This window comes from Aegilops tauschii, chromosome 2, assembly GCF_002575655.3.
Source record: "Aegilops tauschii subsp. strangulata cultivar AL8/78 chromosome 2, Aet v6.0, whole genome shotgun sequence".
Classification (NCBI taxonomy): domain Eukaryota; kingdom Viridiplantae; phylum Streptophyta; class Magnoliopsida; order Poales; family Poaceae; genus Aegilops; species Aegilops tauschii.
In genome coordinates this window covers 296,161,726-296,183,077 of record NC_053036.3, presented here as the reverse complement: position 1 = coordinate 296,183,077, position 21,352 = coordinate 296,161,726, and the positions used below count along the sequence as shown (strand labels likewise).

General features: G+C 42.2%; 1 non-coding gene across 1 annotated transcript; it reads right to left on the bottom strand.

Moving 5' to 3' along the window:
• Positions 1-18,913: 18,913 nt before the first annotated feature.
• On the bottom strand, positions 18,914-18,986 carry TRNAK-UUU (transfer RNA lysine (anticodon UUU)). Its single transcript has one exon. It is a non-coding gene; the product is annotated as a tRNA-Lys (tRNA).
• Positions 18,987-21,352: the final 2,366 nt, after the last annotated feature.

Here is a 21,352-nt window from a genome sequence, read left to right as displayed (position 1 = left end):
CCCATGCATATGTAGTGTAGCTCCTTGCTTGCGAGTACTTTGGATGAGTACTCACGGTTGCTTTTCTCCCTCTTTTCCCTCTTTCCCTTCTACCTGGTTGTCGCAACCAGATGCCGGAGCCCAGGAGCCAGACGCCACCGTCGATGACGACTCCTACTACACCAGAGGTGCCTACTACTACGTGCAGCCCGCTGACGACGACCAGGAGTAGTTAGGAGGATCCCAGGCAGGAGGCCTGCGCCTTTTTCGATCTGTATCCCAGTTTGTGCTAGCCATCTTATGGCAACTTGTTTAACTTATGTATGTACTCAGATATTGTTGCTTCCGCTGACTCGTCAATGATCGAGCACTTGTATTCGAGCCCTCGAGGCCCCTGGCTTGTATTATGATGCTTGTATGACTTATTTTATTTTTAGAGTTGTGTTGTGATATCTTCCCGTGAGTCCCTGATCTTGATCGTACACGTTTGCGTGTATGATTAGTGTACGATTGAATCAGGGGCATCACAGATTAGTTGGTTTGGAAGATGGGCCGGGGTTTTCTGTAGGGTATGGGTTGGGGGGACGGGGGTTTTTGGACTAGGGTTTGTTTGATAAATTCGTTGCAAAAATGCTATGTTGTGAACTATGATTTTAGGTGCTGCAATTATTGGGGTTTTTAGATTTGGATAAATTCGTTGCAAAAATGCTAGATGTTATGAACAGATTGGGGTTTCTAATGCTATGATGCTTATTAGATTTGTTTTTAGTGCTCACAGATTGGGTTTTTAATGCTACTCAGATTCGTTGCCTTAGATTGGGTCCCTATTAGATTTGTTTTTGAATGCTACCCGGATTGGGGTTTTGAATGTCATATGCCCAAATGAAATCCATTGATTAAGAAGTTATTTGATTCATCAGTATATAAATTTGTCCACAATATGTAGTTATATTAGCTCTGTTCTTCAATGTGTGTGCATGACCAATGATCAATGTGTTATTTGAATGTCATATTGGGGTTTTTTATCAATGTGTGTACAAATATAATACATTGATATACTAGTGATGGATGTGGTTTTTGAATGCATAGAGCTAAGGGGCACAAAAATAAAAAACCCCACTTCTAAAACATTTCTGATATTGGGAGTATATTAGCCCTATGATCAATGTGTCATGTGTGCATATCTAAATTTTCAATTGGCTACTAGTGATGGATGTAATTGTATATTCAGGAGGATGATGGTGGGGGGGGGAGAAAGAGGAAGCTGGCCGACTACGACCCGTACGAGGGGGCGTTTATTGACGATTCTGAATATGAGGTAAGCCTATCCCTTGTTCATTTAGTTCCTTTGACATGGTGTATATGAATCTATAATGTATTAATGCAATTCATTCATGTGTGCAGTATGATTCTGGAGATGGTGTGTACAAGGGCAACGTCGCGTCCTTCACAGCCAAGGAGGTGGAGAAGATCAAGGCCAAGGGAGTTGCTTCCTTCTACAACCGCAAGTTCAAGAAGTGGCACTGCCCGTACTGCACCACCAAGCCAAAGCCCAAGGATGGCCGCTTCGATCACCTTCTGTCTCATGCAGAGGATGTAACGATCCGCGGGGAGGACTACATGATCAGGGGGCAACATGCTGCGCTCGCGAAGGCCCTGAGTCCGGCATGAAGTGATGTGATGATGTGATGCTGTGATGGTGTGATGCTGTGAACTGAATCTTAATCTTTTGGGTACTTTGGGTTCGGTTAATTTTGGTAAACTTAATGTGGTTTTTTATGGTGTGAACTGAATCTATGGTGATGCTACTAATGTATTCTATCTATATTTGTCTGTCCTTATATTTGCTTGTGGTGTATGGTTAGTTCTGTTTAGATGTTGTGAACTATGAGTTTAGGTGCTGCAATGATCACACATGTTGTTTCGGTGTTGCTTCACTGATCAGACATGTTGTTTCAGTGTTGCTTCACTGATCACACATGTTGTTTCAGTGTTGCTTCACTAATCACACATGTTATTGGTCTCATGTTTATTAATCAAATCAAATGCATGCTTTTTCCCACCAGCAAATTATCTATGTATGTTTGTGTAAATTCAAGAAAATGCAAAAAAAACCTTGGCAAACTATTTATGTTTGTGTAGGAGATCATGTTTGCAAAATTTGAGGTGATTTAGAGGAGGTCACAAAAATTTGAATTTTAGAAATATGCTCCAAATGAGCTCCCAGGCTAGGGTAAACAGCCCATTTGTAATCAAGTTTTTTTGGACCTACTCTAAATGAGCCAAATCTTTTGTATTAACACTTATTCAATCTATATAGTGTAGATTCGAAGTCTCGTTATTTTTTGAATTAATCTTCATATTTTTACATTTTCTTTTGAAAAATATGCTTTAATATATAAACTATTAAAAAACACGTTTAAAATATGAAAAATGTAAAACTAAGTTCAGATCCTTCTTATTCACTTTGAAATAAAGCTTTGGTGATTTTTTTAAATTTTTCAAAAACAGAAGGTAACCCTACCTCATCTCCTTGAACTCTATGAAATCTTGTAGGTGATAGCTCATATGTGTGAAGGTTTTCTCATGAAAATGACCATAGACCAAGTTTATGATTTTTGGTTGGTAACATGTCACATAAGACAACATTGCGTGCAGGTTTCATATTTTTTTAGATTTTTTTAAATTAATGGTGCTCATTTAACCTCGATCATGCCAGCTAGGGTTTTTTCATGAAAATGACCATAGACCAAGTTTAGTATTTTTCCTCGTTAGTGTGTCTTATAAAATAACGAACGGCGAAGGTTTCATATTTTTTCGATTTTTTAATGAGTTATGCTCAGTCAAAGCTTTCGTAACCCCGTTGACCGGCTCAAAACCCCTCTAAACCCCGCGGGGTTTCGCCTAACCCTAGCTCCGAACGTCAGCCGTCCGATCATACTCTGGCGCCAACCGACAACCCTCGGATGTGGTCTAGAAGGAATTCGGTGGGCAGGCTGCATGCAGGCTCCGGGCCATTGGATCCCCAGGACAGCTCCGCATCGTTGGATCGTGGGGCGATCCGCGAGAGGTGATCCTTTTGGTTGTGCTCGGCTGCTCGCCCACCACTGACTCCACAGAAAAAAACGGTGGTGTTGGGCCCAAAAGGAAACCAAGCTCTAGTTGGGCCGTCGAATCGCGTCGTTTTTTTGTGAACGTGCTGGCTCTTTTTTTGCATCGTTTGAAACTACACAACAATTGACATTGCGTAGAAAATTTAGTTCTTTTTGTTCTATACAAATGTAAAATGACCAAATTTATAAGGGCTAAATTTGTTTTTATCATGCAAAATGGCCACAAACTATTAAAAAATGGGCCAATTTGCATTTGTATAATGGCCACAAGCCCTCTATCTCTTTTTGTCATGCAAAATGGCCAAATTTTTATGGGCCAAATTTAATTTTATCATGCAAAATGGCCACAGGCTCTTCAAAAATTGTCTCTTTTTGTTCATATAATATAGGGTTTGACCACGGATTCCCACGCGTGCAATTAGCTTCTTTTCTTTCTTCTATTCAAACCACCGTTTCCCACGCGTGTATACTCCCGATGCTACGGTGGGTTTGCAAACGGGCTACTAACTTCACATCTGACCCCATTATTGCCACGGCCAAATAACACGTAGCACTACGGCTATTTAAGCCACCCTCTGCCTCTTCCATCCCTAACCCATCTGCCCTTCTTGCTCTTCGACCCCTTCTCCATCTTCTGCACATCCCTCAGCCATGCAGTACACCAGACCAACCTACCGCTTCCCACCCACCGTGCCAGAGAGGCTCTACCCTACCGGCGTGTACGTTGATCGCACACTACGTGTGTGGGCGATATCAAGGCTAAGGACCGCAAGGAACTTCATCGAGGTCTTCCTCGCGTCCGGCTACTACCACCTCCCGAGGGGATCTCCAACGATGTTCCACGTCGAGGAGGTCATCCAAAACCGGGTGGTGGTTGCTCTCCTTTCCCACTTCACCAACACATTCGACACCTTCTACCTCCTTGGCCGGGTGTTTTGGTGTGCAGGTTCATGGAGTACAACAACATCTTCCCCACCGTGACGCGCATGCACACTCTTCCGTACCCCATCGACAACGCCCCGGAGGAGCAGTGAAAAGGGCGCCCGGAGGAGGAGCGAGGTGGAGAAGGCGGCGGCTAGGGTTCTAAACCCTCTATCTTTTTTAGTCTATGTTATGTTAAGTTGTAATTGAACTATGTTGGAGTTGCTATGGGCTTGTTGGACCTTTTCTTCAATTCTATTATTAAGTTTTCTATCTATTATATTATTAAGTTCTTCCTAGTTTGAGCTATGTGATCGTGCTATGGGCTTGTTGGCCCTATCTACATATTGGGACTACATATTTGTTGATTATTTTCTTAGAGAGCTCGGCTTGTTAGTAGGGTTCCCTTGTTAGTAACCACCTAGTGCATGCAAGCAAGCTTTGTTAGTAGGGATGAATGAGTACAACTAAGCAAGGGAGTGCCTCTTTTTTTTACAAAAGCCACAAATATGTAGCCACCTAGCTAGAAGAGAAGAACCAGCGGCAGTGACCGTCGCTACATCCGTGGCGGCTGGCGTGCAAGAAAACTGCTCGGTCAGTGCATCGTGGCGGACGCATCGGCGCATGCAGGCTCGGTCGGCACATGCAAGCTTGATCGGCGCATCATGGGATCGTGGCATCGGCGCATGCAGGCTCGATCGACGCATGCAGGCAGGGTTTGCTGGGTGAATGCATAGCAGGCTTCTGTCCTGGCGGCGCGCGCAGACGTTTAATGCAAGGGACGGCCCAATGAAACCACGGCCCAACGGTCGAACACCGACACCACCCAACGCGGCCCCACTTGTCAGGTCGAATGGACGACACAGTCCAGCATGGCCCCACTAGTCAGAGTGAATGGTCAAGCCTTTGACCCGACGGCAACGTCCGTTGTGCCCAGTTATGAGGGTTTCTGGCAAGGGAGTGGGGAAAATTGAGCAAAAGTTCAGAGCGCGGGGATGAATGAGTAGAGCTAAGGAACCAGGGGCACAGATGTAAGAATCCCTTATTTTTTTGTAGGGTGAGCCAAGATCTTATATTATTTGCAGGTCGTATAAATGAAATGATTGGAAAAATCATATAGAATTTGGAGCTGCGTAGTGTCTTACGGGGCTGGCTCACAATACAACAATTATCGCTACTGTTTCCAGATAGAATGTTGATACCGGTGGAAAAGCACTTCTTTCTATGTATAGGGCAGTGAACTAAAAAAAGTGTCCTTTCTCGATACATAACATTGTATAAGTCAGCCCAAGTTGCTTCTTCATCTCCGGGAATCCGGCAAAGTACTTTGGAAACAACAATGGGCATATTAGATTAATATTATTATATTTAAGTAAAGAAACTACACTTTAATATATAAACATAAGAATGGAAGAGAAAGAAAGAACCTGAGAAGAGCTTAGTTGGAACTCTTTACCGGGATCATAGGGGCTATGCTCCCCTCTCTCTGTCATAGTCCCAGCCAACGGCATAGCAACACCTACTCTTCCTTCTGATGCAGCCTTCCTGGATCCATAATTTGGCTTCCTCGTTTATTGATTGCTTGCAATCGCCACAACACCATTGAGTGAGCATCATAGAATCCTCAAGGTGTGAAGTAGAAGTTCTTCGAACCTTGATTGTGTGTGTTCGTGCCCACTCCAATAGAACATTTGGCCCTGTGAGCTTTGACTACGAAAGCTACCTATGTCAATTAGTATAGCCACTAGAGGGATTGGAACAGGTATATTCCTTCTTAGACAGTACTTTAAGACAAACATGGTTCACAAGGTGGATTTTCTACCTATTAGTTGACTACGGAGCTTCCTCATCCTGACCTATCTATATGTGAAAAGCTCTCTGCCAGAATCTTCATAGTAGTAAGTCGTGGGTTACAAGCTGTCCCTTCCTCAAACCACCCCGCAATAGATATAGGGTTTACCAACCTCAGGCATCAATATAGACACCAGATCATTTTGATCGAGGACCCATTTTTGGAATAAAAAGGATAGAGACCAGACGTAGTCCAATTGGAAGGTCGTGCTTTAGAGAAAGACTTGTGTTCTATAGGAATAGCTGCCTATGTTCACCCGGCTGCCCTGCCTATCGCAGAACCGCGGTGAAGCGTCCATTCTATTCAATTAGAAATAGCATCTATGACTAGTAGTAGACGGTTGCTTCAAGGTCTCATAGGTCCTGCTTAAGCAAGAATGTAGTTGTGGAAGTAGTCTTGCCCACTTTGCCTTACGCTCATAGAGATCTATAAGTATCCCTCTTGTCTAAGTAGGTAAGTACGCTCGGCCCAGTAATAAACATTAGCATTAAAGCCAGAGTCCTTCTTTTCATGAATGTTCAAAAGAAGAGAATCCCTAAGTTAGAATTGAATGCCATCCCATTTCCTAAAGAAAGTGATTTCCAATATACGTGAATCACGAAAGAACCAATGTTGTAACTTGCTTCATCCGGCATTATAAGTAATCAATGAGATTTTCTTCCTCGAGAACAAAAAGCTACATGAGGAGAGCCTTGTTTACTGATATGTTACTAAAAGACCAGTGGTGATGGCCTCTGAATTGCAGGGTATGGAAAGTGGGTGTTAATCAACAAGATTATCTACATTTGCGGAAACCACTACTAGAATAAAGTTAGATCTTTATTTCATTTCAAGGAAAAGTTTCGGGGTTTAGGCACCACTCAGACAGTAGTGAAAAATAAAACTAACTCTAGGCGAAAGTGCACGGAGGATCTTTGATTCCTCCTACCTTATGAGCCCTTACGAAATGCCATTTTGAATGATGGACAAATCATGGGTGTCGGCGGTTTAGTCAGAGCATTTTGGAGCGCCTGAGCGGGCAAAGTAGGTTGACCCGTCCCGAGGTGGAGGGAACAAACGGGCAATTGAACATCATAGGGCACAAATGAATCGCCAGTAATGACCTGTATATATCAGGCAAGAGGTGCTACTCTGACCCAGAATCACGCGTGATGGTTGGTCACCTTACCAATAATCTTCTTAATGTTGGAGAAAATGAGGATCATTGACATAAATTGGAATTGATACCCAGACTACTTGGTTCTAGCTTGCCACCCCAGAAGGCAACGTATACACAAGTATAGACTAAAGGTAACACTATAGGGTACAACCTTGGGTAGTCTTAGGGTTATCCAAGATATGATATGATCGGGTTATTTATTAGAATTGGAAATAGCTAGACGAATAAGTAGGATTTAAAAGGATGAATAAAGTAGGCCTTCTAACTCAAAGTACTCCAGCTTAAGGAAAGACATGCAACATTGGTGATCAACGTATGGAATTTCCGCTATTCCGTTCCGGGAAAACACTTGTTTTTTCACGTTTTTCCTACGCTGTTCTTTCCTGGAATTTTTGTTGATGATTCTTCCCCTTAAAAAAAGCTTTTCCCTATAAAAAATATGTGGCCCTTTTATTTCCCGAAAAGGCATTCATTGTTCGTTCTGTGCTAGGAACTAGATTTGAACTGGTGACACGAGGATTTTCAATCCTCTGCTCTACCAACTGAGCTATCCTGACTATTTATTGTGTATCATCCTAGTAGAGTACTTGTATCTATATCAATTAAAGGGACTAAAAAGGAAAAAAAGTATTCTCAAATTGGACTTAGTAAATATCAGGATAATGATATGGATTGTGAATGACTTACTTAGAAAAAGGGATTACTTGCCTATACTATAATATGTTCATTTGTATGAATGGGATAAGATCCAAAGAAGTCAGTTCGGATCCGTTTGTGAAAGAGTAGAATAAGAAAGATAGTGAATCTTGTTTGAACAATTAATGAAAAATAGAGGTTGGTACAATAGTTAGGAAGTAAAATGGGCTTTTTATTGGGGATGGAAGGACTTGACTTGAACCCTCACGATTTAGAAAGTCGACGGATTTTTCTCTTATTAGAAATTTCATTGTGGTCGGTAACGTTGGTGAATTAACAGAAATAGAAAGAGAGGGATTCGAACCCTCGGTAAACAAAAGCCTACATAGTAGTTCCAATGCTACGCCTTGAACTACTCGGCCATCTCTTCTACATAATCTTATTATTGACTAGAAACTGAGTGAATAGCGAGTTTTCGTATCACTAAAGTACAGGTACAACCGATCACAGGTTCCATAGGGAGTTTGACTTCCTTTCCAATTTCATATTTCTCAACAACAACTTCTCTCATCCCCACAGATCTATTCAAAATTCTGGAATCGTCGCATGTTTCTATTTCGATTGTATGGCGTAGCGTATACACGTTATGCAAACAGAACGTATGGTTACTTTACTCTATTTTCTCATGGCTTGTTAAACCTTTCTTTTTTCTTTTTGGATCATAACCAAATAAAAACTTCTCGAGTTATCAGAATCCATAGTCAAATTCAGTCCTTGGTTATTCAAGTTAGATGAAATAGCAATAGTTTGGCTCACATTGGTATACTACGAAATCCAGTCTGATTCAAATATTGAACATCTCTCCTTGTCGGGATAATTTAAGCAGAATAAAGTATCTATTATTGATTTTTTTAGAATCGAATTAGTCTATTTTTTTGCTATCTCATATTTTATAATTCCTTTGTTTATGGGATCATTTTCCCCGAGGGTTTCCAATCAATGGGGGCGTAGTATAGGTAGTTAGAGAGTGTAGGCTCCCCTAGCTTGAATTCTTTTTACCCATTCTTTGAGAGTGATAGGTTTGATTTTTCCGTACTGTAATAGTAGAGCTTAGAAGAAAGACCTAATTATATAAAAACACGACCATTCAAGCTAAAGATCAGAGGATCCATAATAGGACTATCATAGACTTGCCGGGAAATAGAAAATTTGGAATCGGCTTTTCTTTTGCGCTAAAAAAACTTGAGGCCTTTTCCCTTATTATATGTTATATCCATACTTTAATAACCTAGTACCTGATCGATTGAAAGCAATATTTACTGTCAGATAGAGAGATGCTGATAGGAAAAAGGATGGTATTTACTTATTCTCAAGAATATATAGAAAGGGAAAGGAAAAGCTTAATAGCCACTATTGATCCCCTGAACAGAGCACATGATTCGGGATCAGGTGCGATGTGAAGAGGTAGCCTAGCCTTTTATGAGAGTCAATTGGGAAGTGGAAAGGAAAAACCATTAGTTTAAGTTCCCGGCTTTAGTCCTCTGTGAAGTTCAGTCAACCATTTGAGTCAATTTTTAGTAAATAGTAAGACTTCGGATCGCACCATACATAATGTTGCATCTCAATACTTGGCATCTTTTTCCCACTGCTAGCTCATAAATTGGCCTTGGTTTCACCGGAATTCGTTTATTTCATTCATTAATTCATTCTGGTAGCTACACAGGGGTCTTTCCTTACGACTCCTGTGCTTAATATGAAAAGCGGTTCTTGTGTGAAACGTGCCAACTGACTATCTCCTTATTTTCCGATTGTTCTTCCGATAGGAATGTTCCCTTGATCAGCTAACCTGGCCCAAGCATAACAATAGTGTATTTCCCCTTGATGGTATGATTTACATATCTTCTACCTCTGCTACTTCTGTTTAGGAAGGTTAGTTTAGGCACTCCATCCCTAAGGGCTGCATCAGCTTATCTTTCTAGAAATCCCATTTATAAGCTAGATCAATATAAATAGGACATTAAGCTGCAATAACAGAGACAACATCCATGAGTATTTTAATCCATCCTTTAGCATCGCCTGACTCGGACAAGGTGTTTCCTTCCTTCGCAATACCCGGCCAGGGCAATGTAGCTATCCCAATAAGATATGAAAGCTGGGCCACACCTGAGCAAGGAAGTTATACATAGAAGTAACAGTAAATGTGCAAGATTTGGATCACTGCCATTTGCTTAAACCATCAATCAACAAATTGAAATAGAGATATCGGTATCTTCCAATCTGCCACAAGGATCTAGTCGCCAGTATCTTTGCTTTCTTCCCAACTTATCCCAGCATTCCTTGTAAGTGTTGCTATCACTATTTCTCCCTCCGGTGGCCTTGAGGCATCTTGATTAATCGGTGTATCCGCCACAGGACACACCTCCTTCTCTCAACCATCAGAACAAGAAGATTTTAGCGCTAACCCTCCTGCAGCTTTCTTTCCGACCAAAGTACCGCTTTTCTTTGCACTACTTTTGAATCGTATCAGGAACAAGATTTTATGCGTTGCTTTCTTTTCGTAGTACCCACCCCAGGGGTCATTACTTGATGAAGAGTGTTTCCCCTTAGAGCACCTTATCTTGGCCATCAATATAATTAATCCATCCTGCCTGTCTAGATATTGCTGTTAATACACAGGTTGATTGTATGACTATGGCATAGTGAGTTTTGGCTCCTAGCTGACATACTGAATACATCATCGAAGCGGGTCTATCTTATTCTGATATAACGATTCCATTGAATATTGTGATAGCATCCTTGATTTCAGCTAGCTATTCTCAGTGATATGCTTGCTCCTCTTGGATTTCATTCCATGAGAAGTATGTATTGGAAGTTGGAATGCCTAAAGTATTGGTGCATTAGGGTCCTCTTAAGCCTCGTTTCCTTCTTGATCTTACCTTTCCGTTGCTATCACTCACTCTAGCCTCTCCTGGCCAGAGCTCCCTCTATCAACAACACCCTCACGCGCTTGATTCCCTGGATAGGTATGGCTCATATAAGGTATCCTGATCATAGTAATTGTATCATATCTCCTTCTCCTATTGATCTTACCATCCCTCGAGTCCAAGTCTCGGGATGGCGCTTATTAAGGTCTTGTTTCCCCTTGACAGGATCTTCCAGTTCTGGTATCCCTGAAGAGCATTTCCTAGTATGTATTTATTAACCTTAAACGATAGGAGCCATATTTAGATAGATATCCTATAAATCTATTGATTTTCATTAGCTTGTAAATTCCTTGTGTGAAATAACTCATAAATTCATTATGCTAAACTTGTATCTATGCAGTACTGTTTAATGTGGAAGAAGTGTTTTTGTTACTAACAACATAGAAACCATGGTACCAGTGCATAAGCATGAAAAACTCACTTTGTGATCAGATTGATCATGGTTGTAGTAATTCGAATTTACTACTTCGTTAAATGATGGCCGTTTAAAGGTGTCTACCATAGTTTGTTTGGACAATGTCCTTAGTAATCAGGTATGTGACCTTCTTATAACCCACGACATCGGCATGATAGGTGTTAAATACATCCAGTGATGGTGGAGCTAAATCAACAGGTTTTATATATGGATCCCAAGGTATATACTTATACCACACAGTACAAAATAACCCTGCGTCTACTAGAAAAGCAAAATAACCGTACACATACGACTTAGAATTCTCATCATAAAATGGTATTACTACTTCAACCAACTTGTTTATGATTTCACAATTCAAAAGGGATTTCAAACCAAGACCGCTATGTGAGAATCACTGAATAACGTCAAAAGTATCCCTTAAGTAAATATTATCGATAAAAAACAAACCTAGCGAATCATTTATTTCTTTAAACTTGTTAAATATATATATTTATATTGTCGCCAGCCTACCTGAGCGTGGAACAAATATTTTACATATATATATTCCATCACTAGAGTTCCATAATTGTGAAACGTGGTATATGGTCGTACGCTAACTCCTATTTGGAAGTCGTGTGGCTCTCTAACAAACATGGAAAACAAACCTATCCTCAGCATCCAACTGTTATAAAAGAATGGAAGCACAATTGTTGTTGGACCTATAAACCCTATTATTTTGGCAATAAACCATTTAGACCTCTTTGATCTAAATTGGTAAATGTTTTTCAAATTTTCACAAATCTATCAATAGGTGAATTAAAGTAGGAATTCAAACCACTGTTGGAACTATCTCAACCATTTGAACTACCACCACCCCATATAAAATGGTGTATTATACCATGATCGTCGTGCTTAGGTGCACTAGTTTTCACACTTGGATTTGTTCCATCATTAGTGGAACTAGAACCATCATTAGGGTTAGGGGAAGTAGAAGTAGATGCGTCATTACTGCCACTAGATGCATCATTGTTGATAGGTTCTTTAGCTCCTTCCTCATCCGTTATATATTTTATCTTGGATTTCTTATTATTGTGGAGTTTTTTATCATCATCTTTTTCCCGTCTCTATTGTATAACGAATTAAGTATCTTCTTAATGGATTGAAAGAATTTCTTCATGATAACAGTATTTTCTATTACTCTCTTATTGAATCTGCTTAATTTTGAAATTTACCCAGCCTTTTGAGTACTAGGATCTCCCCTTATCATAGCAGATCGGTACCCGGACCATATCCTTGGGCAGCTCAGATGTATCTATCTTTTCGTTCAGATCACATCATCTCGAGCGCGGAATCTTATTAGTGGATCAGAAGACTATGGTGACCCGTAGATCTTCAGATGTTGATTTGCAGAGCAGGGCCGGAATGCGGGGATTGCATTGTTTGAAAAGTATCATATCTTCTATCCCTAGGGAGAAAGCAGAAACCCAAAATGGGTGGAGGTTCGATCTCTCACCCAAAGCAATTGGGGCTGGTGGAATCTTCCCCTATAGACTCCGAAAAATCATCATGTACCTTTCCCCTATAGACCCCGAAAAAGCAGCGTGTACCTTTCCCTAAATCCTTCTCCCGTGCATGCTATTCTCGTGTTCCGTGATTAGAAAAGACCTGTTTCTTGTTTTCTTTGAGGTAATAAACGAGCTGTATCCCGCTTTGCCTATGTTGATGTGGAATCTATCGTTGAGCACCCATGAATGCATGTAGAAGGTGTTTTTTCTTAACTCTTTCTAGGCCTCGGCTTGATTGGACTTCGTTAGCTCTTGTCATTCAGCTTCCTCTCTCCTCTCTCATCTTGTCTCTCCGTAGACAGCGTTAGAAAGTAAACAGACTTAAAGCAAAGTATGTTCGATCCTTGTGTTCTATTATATGAAGTAGAAGAAGAAAGAGCCGGGGGGGATGGTCTTGGCACCCATGGGTTAATGGTGAAAGCGCTAAAGGAAATAGGGAATGGAATATCCAAATCAATCAGAAGTGCTATGCTTTAAGGGTAACATCTCGCGAGTAGGCCGAGCTAGGATAAGAATTCCAATCAAAAAAGAAGTATGAATTGGGCCCAAAATCACTAATTTACTACCTATGTCGCGTGTCGCGCCACCTAGTACGGTAGACTTTTTGCAGGAAAAGAGCAGGTTTTGCCCCAACTTGGACCCAGGGAAACCAAAGAAGAGCTAGTTTCGCCCTGTTTAGTTAGCGGTGGATGAGCTGATTTCTTTTCACTCCGGTTTCAGATATACAAAACAAAAGTAAAGTGTAGAACGCAATGTTTGAGCTCCAGGCTTTTACGATTCTTTCGATTGACTTCTCTTCTCTGCTCCTAGCTCCGAATGCCAGTATGTAGAGAAGTGATGGAAAGGGTTGTGCTCTTTCATTTGAGAAACTTCCAACCAAAATAGGAATGTTAGAACAGAATATTTAGATACAGGTCCCTTATGAAAACTGTACTGAGTAAGATTCATTGAAGAATTGCTTTTCCGAAGCAATAAGTTTGTGGCACAAGCATAGTCTTCTGCTAACCTAGCCTTTCCCATCTCTCTATTAAAATGAATGTAGCTAACATGAACTAAAAGCAAGCTCTTGTTCGAGGAAGTAGAAATTGTTAGTTGTTGCTAGCTTGAACTGAGTTGTTCCTGTTGGTGCTAGGGTTGCCAAGGGAGTTGTAGCGAGATGCTGCTAATGCAGCTATTTCTGATGTCCGGACGATGCAGCGGAAGTGAAAAGAAAAAGATATGATGCTTAGACTGTTCAGACAGGGATGATGGATTTCCAGATATAGGGTTTATTTGAATGTCTGGCCAAATGCTTACTTCCGTTATGCTTGTCCTGCAAAGCTAGATCTATGGTTCGGTTGCTTTGAATGTCGTTTTCGCCTCTGACCCGGCCCTTACCTCTTTCTTGACTCGGTTTTTCATAGGGGCATCGAATTCTTTTACAAAAGAAATGCCAGTTTCAAAAGGAATGGCACCGAAAGGTGTCAGATGATGATTGAACTGAACTATCTAAATCTGAAACCGCCAACCCGACTCGTGCTTTTTTGGACTCCGCTTTTGCAGGATCCCGTGAGGCATCAAATTCTTTGGCAAGTCTCTTCTTGCTAGTGTTGTACGTGTTTTATTCCTTTGCCCGACATGCTTTCGTGATAAAAGAATCATAGCAACATAGCATGAGGTTCCATAGGTTGATGAGCCTGATCAGTCGTGTAAGCTATTTACTACAACCGTCTTAGATGGCCCCAGGTATCCTCTTCGGCTTGATCTTTCCTTTGCTTCGATCGCCAACTTGCACTTCCTTATTCCACTATTGCGATATATTTGTCTTGGACAAAGACCAAGAGCTGGTGCAGGTGAAAGAATAGCTTATGGGGCTGGAGTCAAAGGAGCTTTCATAGACATAGAAATCATAATAGAAAGAGCAGGCCTGCGAGCAGCGAGTGCCCTTTGTAAGTTGCGAGACTGCCTTACCGCCCCCTTTCTTTTTTGAATTAGAAAGAAGGGGATGAATTAGAAAGAAAGAGATCAGGTTATTTATGATCGGAGAAAAGGAAGGGGAGTGGTTGACGTGTCACTGGGGAACCCGTAGGAAGGGGAGACGACCGGCCTCATTCACATCTGAAATTGCCAACATGAACACAAACAAAATCGTCTGAATTTCGTATAGAAAGAAAAAAAAGGAAACAAGTAAAAAAGCATGGTCCCGGGGGATAGGTACTTCATCCGGCACGATATCATTGCTGAGCGATTGCTCGCTATCTGGAAATGGAGTGTTAGTTTCAAATAGAGATTGTGTGGGTGTGAAGTGTACTGAAGATCGAGGTTTTTCTTCTTACTAACTTTGTCAAAGAGGCTAAAAAAACAATAAATGACCAACGAAACTTCGAGTGAGTAGGATAAGGAGGAGTAGTTGGAGGATCTGAGAAGGGAATTAGAGAAAAAAGAGCAGCAACTCAGTAATAACACCTAGGCTTTTGAAATTACTCTGCGATTTGGAAGACGGAGGAAATGAAAATAGAAGAAGTTATCGAAACTCGAAACCACATGTTCAATCTTTTTTTAGCGGTTTCCCCAGAGATCTTTATCATTAACACAACCTTCATTTTTCTCATTCATGGAGTTGTATTTAGTACCACTAAGAAAGATGATTATCCACCGTTAGTTAGTAATGTGGGTTGGCTTGGATTACTTAGTGTTGCACGCCTAGGAGGGCAGCGCGCTTGGGATGCGGAGGAGCTATTATCGCCTAGCTCCCTAACCTAATGCGGCCGGACCACAGGGAACCTTAGCATGGGGGGGACGTCCTAATCCTTTTGCCGCCGCAAGGCCGCCTAATCGTACGCCGCAGGAGCAAGGGAACTCCCCTGGTTCAGGAAGGCACATGAGTCCGAACACTATTATGAATGTGCAACTGACACTACACTACGTAGGTACCTGTGCATGCAGGTGACGCGTCGGTCGGTCCTAGAAATGGAGGTAGCTAGCGAGGAGTTAACGACCGGACGTGCTGCAACCTAGGGATCACTAGGCATCTCTTTCGCTCTATAAGGATATCGGGGGGGGCATAGCACAATTCTTCTTGGAGGAGGGTTTTGGTTTGCCCAGGTGACTGATCCTGCCATAATATACTCCCGCCAATTCTATTGCACCGGCAACCGAAGTCGAACATACATACGACGATCTTCATGCGTGAAGGGACGGGAGGAAAGAAAGGGTCATAGATGATAATGCGAAAGGGCGCCGCGTCTGGCTTGATAGTAAAGCCAAAGAAAGACGCCCCAAGACAAGATACAACTGTTGGGAAGGGGACATGATCAATAGAACCTGGCTGGATCTGGGCTGGGATAGTGGCGCCCATTCCTAACCACTTCTGAAAAGGTCACTCATGCTGGAGGTACTAACCACTTAGTGATCGGTCCACTAGTTCACGCAATCCGAAGAAGTTATCACGGACGAGCCACATGCAGGGAAACTTGCACGTGTGGTTCTGGCCGGGCTTTCCTTCGGTATCTAATAACCTTGATTCTGCTCGCCGCTGGCGCACCTCTCCTAACTATTGCCCATTTATTCTGGAATAATTTTTTAGGAGGGACAATTTTACATATTTCTGCCAAATCCTTCTATTATTAAGTACGGCTGGTACCATTTCGATGTGTTTTATTTTTTTCGAAAAAGAGAGGTTTGATGCTTCTGAATTCATTGTATTAATTCCACTTCCTACTCGCAGTATGCTCTTAATGATCCCGACTCATGATTTAATTGCCATGTATTTAGCTATTGAGCTTCAAAGTTTATGGTTTTATGTGATCGCAGCATTAAAAAGAAAGTCTGAATTTTCCATTGAAGCCGGCTCAAAATATTTGATCTTAGGTGCATTTCCCTCTGGAATATTATTGTTCGGGTGCGGCCGGAATACTACCGATCAATTTTTTGGAACTTATTTATAGACTTGTAGAGACCCTCTACGTAGTTGTAATTCTAGGGCAATTGATCCACTTTCCCCATATCCCTAAGGTTGTGTCTCGATCTCCTACGCACGAAAGATAAGATACGGGAGATGGGGTCCTATGGTATGGGTCTTGGACCCTTGGTCTAATTCCACGACGGAGAGTCGGCGTTGCGTAAAGTGAAGATTGGGGGGAATAGAGCGAAATCCCCGTCTGGGGTATTTCGAAGGTGTAACCTAGGCAACGAAAAAGGGGCCTGATACTTCAACTAAAGGAGCGACCTGTTGGTTCACCAAACCCCAACCCAGTGTCACACGTTCTCCAGGTCCGAAGGGATCCAGTGCCCAACTACCGACTCCTCCCGGAATTGCATTATCGGAGCCGAGCCAGGAATAGCCGTTAGTGGACACCTACCACTTTTCACCGGTTAGAGAGGCCCTCTGTAATACATTAAGAAAATATGTTCACAAGGGCCAGAAAGACTCGGTCATAGGAACTTAGACCACCGACGCGTTGGTAAACGAAAACCACCTTGACCGGATCTACCAAACGAAGAAGGCCGCCCCATCGAAAGAATTAACACGCCAAAAGGGCCACCAGCTTTCCCCCAAAAACGGGAGATCCGCTGCTTACTGCTCACGGAAACATTCGACCTTATAGTCAAGTCGTCCACCTATATTTCTGATCTCATTCGTTTTTCGATCGCATAAAAAGTCACGAGATCAAAAAATAAATGTGAGAATGTAGTTACAGATGTAAAAAAAAGTCAATATCTCGTTCTCTTGGTCCATAGATGGGGCGTCCTATTCAATGGATGAATGAGGAGCCTCTGTCGAGTAGTGAAATAATAGGATTCTGCTTTTCGGTTAAAACGACACACAAGTCGGTGATTCAAGTCAAGAGTGCGGGAACCTTAAGTGGTCAAAGCTAGAAGCTATATCATGACTGCTGGAACAAAAGACCAGATGAGTATTTTCGTACTACCTTCCAATCTTCTTAGTCAATTGTGTACTTTTCCACTAGGTGATACATAAGTTATCGGAATCCTGGGCCTGTTTTTCCCTATTTCCCAAGGGGAATGTCAAATTGTGTGGTTTTACAGTCTTATGAGACAGAAATTTTTGGAAAATGGAGCTCCTGTTTTCACTACTTTGGTCCCTAGCGATATTGTTGCATAAACTAACATGGAAAGTGGGTTCAATCACTTTAAAGTGCCCTCTCAAGTGTCATCTCATAATGGTAATCTCCTTATGGTATAGTAATTTGGCTTAGAATAAGAAACCTATCTCTTCCCCCTAATGGCTTTTCACTACCCCTTGCGGGAATGCGTATCGTTGCTGCATCGCCACCGTATTCCTGACTTGCTTTTCCGAATTGCTTGTTTTCTCGGGGTTACAGTCCAGTTGCTTAGTGGTTTGCTTCTCGGTCTACCCAATCAAGGTTAGACCTCACTCTATCAACCATTGCTTTAAATAGTATCATGTTATTTCATCTTTCATTGATACCATCATTACAATCGAGGGCCTACAATCCATGGAAATCCCTATTCCAATCACTGGGAAAGAAGAGCAAGTAAGTAATGAATGAATGAATTTAGATGGTATATAAACATATCCCCATGAAGGGGAGGTGCTATAGTATCTAACTAAGAAAAAAAGTCGGTTGTGAAATGATAGGAAATATGCCATGCAGAAAATCAAGGAAACATTTCTTGGATTTTCGGATGACCCAGCTTATCTTCGCAGTTATCCTTATTTAGTAGAATCTAGTGAGTGTTCCATTAAAAGGAAAGAGAGCTATTCGTTGTAGGATTGATCCAGACAACCCAACCTAAGTCACCTATTGTGCCTAACCAAAGTATAGTGCCAGCGGTCGGCGAGGAGAAGTTCATTCCTATAGAGAAGAGAGGGGATCCTATTTCCTTTCCCCCTTTCCCAGTATGGCAACCATATCTTCCAGCATGAATGTTGGTATCAGAATGAAACAATCCAATCGATACTTGTGGAGTGCTCAGTTCAGTTCCTGATTTATCTCAAGCCTAAACCGGAAAAGGAAATCTATTACCTGGGGTCCCCCTTTCGGCTATCTCATCTGCTGTTCCTTGACTCTCAGGAAGGTAAGATCATCAACAAATAGTAGGCTGCTGTTCTGTGCAGTTAAAGATGGGATCCAACCTGTTCTGTTTGCTTGTTTCCTATAACCTATGCTCGATTCCATATTTCTGTATCCTTCGATTCCCAGGACAGATCTGATCTCCTTTATACTTACCCCAAACAACGAGCGAAGTCGAGATGTTGATGAGAAAGGGGCTTTTCTCACGGCCAAAGAGTGCTCTTTGAAGGCAACTATGCATCCTTACGAATACAAGAGTGGTTTTTTTGTTTTGGGTATAGCAGGACTTGAACCTACAACCATTAGGTTAAAAGCCCAATGCTCTACCAACTGAGCTATACACTCAACTTTACAAGAAGGCTTGGTGCGGAAAAGAAAAGATGTCGGCTTGGCCCCTTTTCTTCTTATCATATCACAAGGGCGCGACTCTGTATGGTATCGTACTGTGGAGAAAGTCTGGGAGTCCTTTCCACTCATTGAGGATTCTATCTAAAAAAGAAGGTCAGCGGGGGAGACTACAGTAGCTCGAACTCAGGCTATCTACGAAAAAGGTAAAGTCGTCTTTCCTAGGGTTCGACCGAGAGGAGCTATGTTCTATGGTTTGACGTTGTGGAGGACCAGCACTCTTCTAAACGAAGAAAGAGGGGATTCGCGCTACCTCCTACTCCTACAGAAGATCGATTGGCGCGAACTTCCGATCGATTCCTTATTCATTGTTGCTGACCCTTACATCATCATAAAGAGAATCAAGATATCCCAAGAACCCAGCTAGGGATGAATGACTAGCTCTCAAGAACAAGCAAGGGATGAGCGCATGGGAGCGGCGTTGCTTGTTACTTTATTATCACATTAGAGAAGCGGAACCTCCAAGCTGAGACATCTCGAACTTAGAAACTACCCTTCTATCCCACCCAGCTCCTCCGGCATCGGAAGCAGAACTACCTGACCAAAGGAGATAGACAGGAAGGGAAGACGGTCATACAAAGGCCGAATAAAGCTCTCTTGAAGCTGCATCTGAATAGACCTAGAGTCACTCAGTACATATGAACCGTTGAATAAATATGAATTGAGAAGTATGAAATGTGGGCATCATAACAAAAAAGGAAACAGACCGAACCAGTAAGACTAATGTCTACTTATTTATACCTTTGACAGGCCCACTTAGACTATTATGATTTCCTCTTTAGCTACGTAGGTTATATAAGATTCAATTCGATCTAACAAGTGGACTGGACTACCTTCGGCTACTACAAGATATTTAGAAACCTAAGAAGCTGAGCCTACTTTACGCACTTAAGGCAGCATCAGATGATGAAGAAATGGGCGGTAGATGATAATGAGAAAGGGCGCCCCTTGGAATTTCCTGTGGGGGAGACTGATTGATCCAATCACGACGATCTGATTCTCCCACTATGAGAGCTGATCCAGGGGCTAGTTCGGCTACCGAATGGAATTTACGAAAGCCCCCCATCTTTCCGACTCAATGTATTGCCCTTTGGGACCAGGATCTGACGAGGAAGTGAGAGAGGGGACACCAAACATAGGTGCGTACCATTTCCCCAATCCAATGGACTATGTCATACAGGGAGGAACCCTTGGAGGTTGGGACAAAAAGAAAGCAGGTTTTGCTTTTGCTTCCTTCGAGCTACCAAACTCTTTCGTCAGGCGTGGGTCAAGTTCCCTCATTATTGCTTGACTTCCCCTTTGGGGCACGAAAAGATGGACTAGGACTTAAGTAAGGGAGAGGACAACCCCTGTTTCTGGCTTACCTTCAACGAGTGAGTGCTATTCCCATTCCTTACTTTGATCCGACCCTGTTCCCCGACCAGTTTGCTTGCTCACTAGAAGAGTCAAGCCAGAGCAGCTAGTTTAGAAGGAAAAGGACACCTCGGGCTATTCGGCCTCACTTGTTGGAGATTGAACTCCCGCTCGCTTACTTGCTAATCAAGGAGGTCATTTCCACTTACTATAAGCATAGAAGGAAGAAGATTGAAAAACTAACAAACAAATTGTCTTCAGCCCTACTTACTTATAGGCTGACTTGGCCCAGGAAACAAGGTTCTATTAGGCTTGCAGGGCTTAAAAAAGAATGAGCTAGATCACAGGTATTTGGATACGAGGTAGTAGCGGGGTCTAGAAGAAGCGGTGCACAAAGTGTACAAAGGCGAGTCTCACGGGCAGCGGCATGTGAGGGGTCTCCCGAACTTCATGGAAGACGCAGTTAGGGAGTTGGAAGATGCACTTTGGACTCCTGCACCAGTAAGAATGGAACTGGAATAAAAAGTCGGGGTAGCTAGTCACTCCGTTACTGAGGAAAGAGAGGACGACATTTCCATAAGTAGACTCTCCTTCTTACTGAATCCTTATCCTGCCCTCTCTACTTGGGAACAATTCATTGTTAACTCATACATAAGTTCTGGGCGTCAACAAGAGAGTTAGCGATCTACAGCTGGTTCGGTGGACTGGTGGTGACACGGGCGGGCCCTCTACTTTATTTCCAGAATCCAATGGATCATGGGCGGCCCTCTTCGTTCACGGTCTTTCTTTCCTTTCGAATCCAATTGTTGCAATCTAACCAAATAGCAATTCATTGAAATCATTCGGGTCACCTCTTTTTTAAGCACTTGACCAAGCCTATTTCTATAGAAAAGGACATGAATCTATTGACATTGAGTCTGTCTCCTACTACGAAATTGGAACTGAACATAGGA